At 51.5% G+C, this 7,832-nt stretch overlaps 1 long non-coding RNA gene across 1 annotated transcript; it reads right to left on the bottom strand.

The window, feature by feature from the left end:
• Positions 1-1,800: 1,800 nt before the first annotated feature.
• On the bottom strand, positions 1,801-6,080 carry LOC119717176 (uncharacterized). The gene is made up of 3 exons (XR_005266294.2): positions 5,837-6,080; positions 3,355-3,439; positions 1,801-3,143 (listed from the first exon to the last, which is right to left on the bottom strand). It is a non-coding gene; the product is annotated as an uncharacterized lncRNA (long non-coding RNA).
• Positions 6,081-7,832: the final 1,752 nt, after the last annotated feature.

The following is a 7,832-nucleotide window of genomic DNA, read 5'->3' as shown; positions in this document are numbered from 1 at the left end:
CCCTCATGACAGCCTTCTGGCTAATGGAAGAGGCCCATGGCCCTCACACCAGGGCTCTGGCTGCTGGGAACGGCCTGTGGTGAGGGCCGGCCGAGCTGACCACCCTGGCCTTGCCTTGCACCTATGGTCTGCACGGCGATTTGGGCTCCTGAGGGCCTCACTGACAGCATTAAGGGTTTTGGGCCCCTCACAGCCACCACCAAGCTGCCCCCACTGCCCTTCCAGGCATGGGGAGATTTTCTCTCGTCGCTGTAGAATCTGCTCAAGATACAGCTTCACCGCCTCATAGTTTCTCCTAAGTTGTTTTTAATGACCCGCATAATTCCTGCTGTTTTGCATGAAGATTAGCTCAGGAATTGTTTATAATTCCTCAGCGTAGTGGAAGAAACGTTTTAAAAGCGTTGCCCGCACAAGAATTTCTCCCCAAATTCTCCTTACAAGGGGGTTGTGGTTGTTCCCTATGTTAAAGCCTGCCTGCAAAGCAGGCATTTGTCTTTGTATCTTCAATCTCTTTCTATAGGTGCCTGTTGTGCCATGTTGTGTCTGTTAAAACACCACGGAGGATAAAAAGAAAAAGAAAAAAAAAAAAAAAGTGGAATTTTTAGAGGGAGCCGACCAGCCAAATACAATATGTGGCCAGACAGAATCAGAAGCGCTGGCTGCAGTACAAACCCGAGAGGCTTCAGACAAGCCAGCCCAGCCACAACGGTAATGGTTCACCAGCAGAAGGAATGCAGTAAACAAAATGGGGGGAAGCCCCCCGTGAGCCCCCTCCTTCATTCCTTTCCCCCAGAAAGCTGCCTGGCACGGCAGAGGCTAACCTCACAGAAAGTGGTGGCTTAGATGCTGAGGCAGCACGGGAGCGCCCTGTGTCAGGCCCTCTGCACATGCACTGCGCTCTTGTGAAATCAGTGAGGTTTTCCAGCCTGGCTGGACCCAGCGTCAGGCTTCAGAAACTCGGGGCTCAATTTCCACTGCAAGTTTTGGTGTTAATGCCTGCAGCTTGCTGCAGCCTTTTTTTGCTTCTCGCAGCATGCACCACTGGTGCACAGGTACAGGGCCCTGTCCTGAGTGGGCCCCTCCATGTCTCACGGTGATAAAACTCACTTTCGAATGAATTTTAAAAGGAGAATTTGAAATTGGCTGCAGTGTAAAGGACCACAAGTCCCACACCTTGGTACATCCCCGTCCTCTGTGCATAAATACCAGCAAGGTGCCAGCTCGCCCCCCAAGCACAGCTCCAGCATCCTGCTGAGGTTTGCAGACTTGGGTAAAAGCAATGGGGGTGCCAGCAGCTGCTGTGGCCACCTTGCCTTCACAGCCAGGATGCTTTGGAAAGTGATCCTATACAAAAATAAAAATAAAACCCAAACCCCAAATCTTTCACACTTCATCCTCCTGTTCAGCCAACCAGCTCCTTCAGGGACCCGTATGTTGCATTTAGTAATAAAGTTCTGCCATTGCCACCCCACCTCAAGAAGTGTAACAGCAGAGAGAAGGGCTTACAGATATGTTTTGGGAGACACTGGCATTGCCAAAATGCTTCAGAATTAAAGAGGCTTCAGCTGGTATGAAAAGAGATGAAAAAAGGGGAGGAGAGAGAACTACAGCCATTGGATGGATGCTGGGATCTGGTCCACTTGTGGCACGAAGGATATTAAATGAAACGAAACCAAAACTCAGTGGAACTGAAATTTAATGAAACCAAGAGACAGCAGACCTCTCTATAATTAGCCTACAGGATTCACAGCCAGAAAATACCATAGGAGCCAAAAGCTTTTCACAGTAAGACTGGAAATATACATGTACTTGCATGGCCAGACATATATGTATGTGTAATATAACTGCGGTGTCTCGGGGCTGGAGAGGACCTGACATCTCCATTCAGCCTTTTCCTCAACTCCAAGACAGGATCAAATGCATGGCGGTATTTTCTGACAGATGTTTGTCTAGACCTGTTTTTAAACGTGAATCTCCCACCTCCTCGGGCAGTTTATTCCAATGCTTCCTTTTCTTCTTCAGCTTTACGCACACACACATGCACGCACGCACACACGTGTATCTGTCTCAGAAGGTGAGCTGAGCTGTCTCTGATGACTTGCACATCAAAAGGCTTGTAAAGTCATTTCTTGTGGCAAGATCTTTATTGTGAATGATGTACGAGCCCAAAAGATCCCATCTTGACCTGACTTTACAGGCTGAGCTTGGGGGACCAGCAGATGGGGTAAGGGGGGCAAATGGGGAAGGAGGGGGAAATTCATTCCTTTCCTTATTAACTGGCCAGATTTGGTCTCCTGATAAGAGACCCACATGCTGCTTTTGTATACTCAGGTTTTAGACTCGAGCATTCAGTTCCTCTGATTTGGGTAAAATAAACACACTTTTGGCTTCTTCAGCAGCCACCTTGGAAGAGCTGCTGTCCTGTCAAACTCCGGGAACAAAAAGGACGGGTGAGGAAGGAGGCTGTGCATCTGGATGTGCAAATGGCCCGATGGAGAGCAGCACTTTTCCAGCACACCCTGGGTATCTATTACCCCGACTTTTGGACTGACAATGCACCAAATGTTTCAGTGCCTGGGGCCTTACAAAGCTGACTGGCTTTTTTAGCTGAAAGCACTAATGTAGAAAGGCAATTGGGGATTAATTATTTAATGCGATCCTCATTGGTAGAAAGCTTCTTACCCCTCCTGCATCTCGGCTACCATTATACATATGTTGCTTTCTTCAGACTACAGTGATTAGACAGCAGCAGAAAATTATGGCTAAATCCAGTCCCCTCTTACGACGAACTCCATTTAAATCTGCAGAATTGCACTCAAGTAAGAGCACAATTTAGCCCCATGCTATGAAAACGTCGGTCGTGACAAAACCCGTAGGCAGGTCTCAGCATCTCCATTTCTGAAAATCAGCCGGCTCGTACCTCCGCTCCTGACACTCCCTTTGACAGGCAGTGGAAGACTATTCCTGTTTAAAAATTAAAATACCTGCAAGAAGCACTAGTATCAGTAGGAAATCAGGATGAGATCCCTTCAGGGCGGGTGCCCGGATGCCTTGCTGTGCGTGGCGGAGCCGAATGAGCAGGCAGGAAGCTGAATTTCTGAATCTGCGCCGCACGCTGCTTCAGCTCCCGTTTCTCAGGGATCCTAAAGATAAGCATCTATTTCATTTGGAGTGTTTTTAGTGATGACCTGTGTAAAAGCAAACGTCCTTTTGAAGATCACTGAGCAACAGCTGCATGCCAGAAACTCCCATTCAAGTTACTTTAAGAGCATAAGAATCAGGCCCTGTGTATTTAAAAACAAACGTTTGCAAACCAAGATGCTGCAGGAGGGCTGATAAGGGGCACGGACTTACGCTGTCAGCTGTCATGGATGGCAAAACAGTAACTTCCCCGCAGCCACTGCCTCTGAGATGTTCTGGACGAAGCCTTGACAGGATCCTACCGAAATTCAATGCAGTGAATTACGCCAGGCATTAATTTAATGTAAGATATGGTATATTCCCAAACATAAATGTATTAGTTTTGCTTTTTTCGTCTCTTCAGATGAAAGAAATACGACTGTACAGATGTGTTTTTCTAAAATCCAGTGGCATGAAACCTGAAATACCCCAGCAAGATTCAGGAGTGAGAAGTTTTAATCACCATGGAAGCGAGGCACTTTTGAAGGTCTATGAAATTATATACCCGGCTCTGAGAACGGTAAACTTATCCGTCCGGACAGATCTGCTGATAAACAGATACAACTCATTTTCTCCTGGAAAGCTGCTTTATACGTTGCTTGAAAAAATAATCAGTCATGCAAGACAGGTTTATGCTGGGAAGAGAAAGGAGCAAAAAAAAAAATAACACAGTGCTCGAAGAGAAGGAAAAGGCGAGGCGGTACGAAAGTAACCGCTTCGTTTCAGCAGCTCCCTGCGAATTTAGGGGGCGGAAGAGAAAAGGGGCTGAGCATCTCTCAGGGCCAGACGGAGCGAGGCCAGCGACGACGGAGGCATATGGACGCCCACCCCGTGCGCAGACAGAGCGGGGACCCCCAGACCCGGCTTACGCAAGGTGACCTTTCCCCTCTCTAAAATTTCAAAGCTGGCGTTGCCGGCGCTGAACAGACTGCGTGCCATATGTAACGTGACCTCAGCTCCGCTCTGCCAAGCCACTGATGGCATCACTAATGAGAGGTGAAAGGTCCCTTTCTCGCAGCGCTCTCGGAAACCCACCGAGGCGGTGGGTGCGGGACGGGCCCCCCCGGGCTCCCAGATGCCCTCCCAAAATCGTGCCTGCACCCAACCCCGCAGCCTGAGCTGTATCGGGCACGGTACCCGGGCAGGAAAAATATTTGCTCAGTGCCCAGATGCAAAAAGTGCAGGTAAACAGAGCCATTTATGTAAATCTTGTACCCATTCTGCCCCGTGTGAGCCCTGTGTGTACAGAACGGATTATGCGCTTTGCATCGCCCGGGCAGGGAATATGGATTTGTGCTTTCAGACAGCCAAAAGGGAGGGGAGTGCGGGCCCGGGCAGCTGTAGGTGCCAGCAGGTAAATAAAGCACCCTGGGAGAGAGAAATACTGAGAAGGGATGGGTTTGCCCCCCCCCCCCCATCAAACTGCTGAGGCCCTTACGGATGGGACTGGAGGTCCCATGGCATGGGCATGTCCAGGTGACCCCAATGGGAGCAGTGGGAAAAGTGGCAGTGCCCATCCAAATTGGCTTTTTTTTTTTTTTTCAGTTTTCATTATTTTTCTTTCTGCAGGATTTTTTTTTTTTTTTGCATTTTTTTTAATATGTTTTCACCTTTTTTTTTTTTTTGCATATTTTTACATTTCTTGCACAAAAAAAAATATTGTCATGTCTTGCAGAAAGAAAGAAAAAAAAAGAAAAAAAGCCACATACCTCTTTCGGGCAAACACTGAATTTTTGCTTTTTCTTCTCACCATTTCCCCAGCGCCCCCCTGCCCCCAGCCACCCCATAAGCAATGCCTGCTCGGGGCTCACCTCTCCCGAGCACCCAGCTCCTTGCCCTGGACACGCGTGGGGTGACCCAGACACGTGCACGAGTGGGTGGCTCCGCGTGGAGACACGCGTGGGGTGCACACACGGGTGGGGATGGGGTGCGTGCACAAGGTGTGCGTGTGCCCCAGTGGGTGCGTGCACACGGGTGTGCAAAATGCACATGCAAGGAGCTGTGCACACACGCACACGGCTGCAGGTGCATCCGTTCGTGGGTGCACACGGGTGGACAGTGGGGGCGTGCAGGTGGGAGGCGTGGGTGGCTCAGGGGGGACACCCAGAGCTTTGCGTGGGGCAAACTGGGGGCTCCTTCCCAGGGCTGGGTACCCGGGGCTTGTGCCAGACACGTCCCCACGGCCACGCGTGTCGCGGGGCGGGAGGTGCGGGCAGGCTTCGGCGCAGCGGAGGAGTTAAACCCCGCCGCTGTCCTTGGGTTTTAGGAAACTGCTCATCCAATTCGGTTCCAGATTATTCAGGGGCAGGCTGACTCGCTCGCTCCCCACACCAGCCCAAACATCTTGAAGTAATCAGCAGCTGAGAACGGAGACGTCCCCCTGGCATCTCAGGTTAAAGAAGGAGGTCCAGGAAAATGTGGTAGAGCCATTACAAGAAACCTGAGATGCATTCATCAGAGACTCCAATTGCCATCGCATTAGGATTGATTAGAGACCAGCAGTACCGTAATGACCCGGAAAGAGGGGCATACGGGGATTATTAATATCAGACTTAAAGAAAAAAAAAAAAAAAAGGAGGAGAAAAAAAGAAGGGAGGAGGAAGGAGAAGAAAAGAAATCGCATTGCAGGGCTGCTGCTGCTCGTATACAAACTTACCTGGGGAGTGCGGGCACTGGAGAGCCACCCGGGCGGCCACCTCGCTGCTGGGGGAACAAGCGGGTGGCACAGGAGCCTGGGGCCCCCCAAAATCGCCCGAGGGGGTGCAGGCTGCGGGGGGCGGCTCAGGGAAGGGGTCCCCGCGCCCCCGGGCCGGCGGCGGCAAGGACGAGTTAAGGAGGCTCCGAGAGGAGCAAGGAGACCTCGGCGGCTCGTCTCCTTCTCGGTTCCCTGCGCCAAAACAAATCAGCCCCTCCTGGTCTGGGTTTAAATGCAGCTCACTGGATAATTAACTCCATCTTTCCAGCCCTGCTTTAACTGTTTATTTAGTGTCACCCCGTATTACCATCACTAGCACTTTCCTCTGAACAGGAGGAGCTGGAGGGTTTCACCTCCCAAAAGGAAATTCTTCCTAGCTTAAAAAGAATCAGCATCCCGGAGGTACACGAGCGAGCAAAAAGGGGCTGCGGGGGGGGGGTCCCAGGACAGGGAGGGGGGACGGGAACACCGGGTCCGGGTCAACCCACGGAGAAAAAACCCACTCGTGGCCACCTCCCGTCCTTCGGACAGCGTGCCGGTAAGTGCGCGGAGAAAGGGCCCGCTGCGCCCCGCTTGCGCGCTGCTTGCGCCCCGCTTGCGCCCTCCGCGGGGTCCCGGCTGGGCCGGGCCGGGCCGGAGCCGGGTCCCCGTCCCCTCCCCGGGATCCCCTCCCCGGGGTCCCCTTCCCTCGGCCCCCGGCGTTGTTTTTACAGGTGTCCGGAGGGCGATTTACCAACACGTAATTAAAGGTTGCGCCGGTTTGCAGGCGCTCGGGGCCAAAGGCTCCTGCGAGACAAGAGGGATGCATATGGAGAGGGGCTTGTCCCTCCCTCATTAAAAAAATAGAATAATAAAGGGGGAGAGAGGGAGAGAAAGCAAATACAAATCCTTTATTGTTTAGAAATACGCCAAGGAAGCTGGCTGTCTCCCCTGCGCCTCGCATTCGGCAGGGAAGGCAACACGGATCCGGTATCACGTTGCAGATTCTCACTGAAGATAACGAAATGTGATCTATTTTTCAGAACAGCAAGTGGATGGGAAAGGAGCCCTCTACAACACAAACCTCATTGACTAATGGGCCGGTTTTGGGTTTCGCCTTCGAAAGGTTCGGAAATGGGCAGCGTTGTGTTACTGCCCTGCCGGCTCCCAGCCTCCGAGGCAGCACACGGCTTATTAGCACCGCCGAGACACGGCTCCGAGCAGGGGAAAAAAAAAAAAAAAAAAAAAAAAAAAAAAAAAAGCGCTCCCGCTTTTATTTCGTCGCGATGCTTCCTTCCCCAGGCCCCCACACTTCGAGACGAAAACAAAACAAAAAAATGAGAAAGCAACAAAATTAAATTTCTTGTAGGAAGAGGGTTATTTCTAAGGGGAGAGGGGACGCGCGTTCTGCCTGTTTTCTCCATTGTTTTGCTGTTTGTTTTTCCGGCGAAATCGATGAAAAGCCGCCGAGTGCCTTTGCACGAGCCCCGTCTTCCCCCCCAGTTCCTCGCCGCATCGAAAAATCACGAAAAATAGGAAAATTTCCAGCGCAAACACCGCGGATCCGCGCCCCGGCGGCGGCGGAGGCAAAGCCGGCGGGGAGAGGCTCCGGAGGCTGCAAAGCCCGGGCTGTGCCCAGCCTGCGGGCTGCTGCCCCTCGCCTCCCGAGAAATAAAGGGGCTGGCGGCTCCTCCGAGCCGCCTCGTTGTTGTTTGGGTGTTTGCACCCACTTCTGCTTTATTTCTTCATTTTTTCATGATTACTGTTTTTATTTTTTTGCGGCTCGAAACCGTTTCTGCGTGATTTTGAACGGGGTGAATGGCACGGCGTGCTGCGCGAATCCGTGCCATTTTACCCCATTCCCGTGGTTTAAAGCGAAAGGTTTCCATTTTTAGGAAAAAACAAAAAAACAAAAAAACAAGCCCTGCGATAATTAACATCCCCCACGAGCGGCTCTGGGCTGAGCACTTAGCCCCCA

This window comes from Anas platyrhynchos, chromosome 5 (genome assembly GCF_047663525.1).
Source record: "Anas platyrhynchos isolate ZD024472 breed Pekin duck chromosome 5, IASCAAS_PekinDuck_T2T, whole genome shotgun sequence".
Classification (NCBI taxonomy): Eukaryota; Metazoa; Chordata; class Aves; order Anseriformes; family Anatidae; genus Anas; species Anas platyrhynchos.
This window is presented reverse-complemented; position numbering and strand designations above follow the sequence as displayed.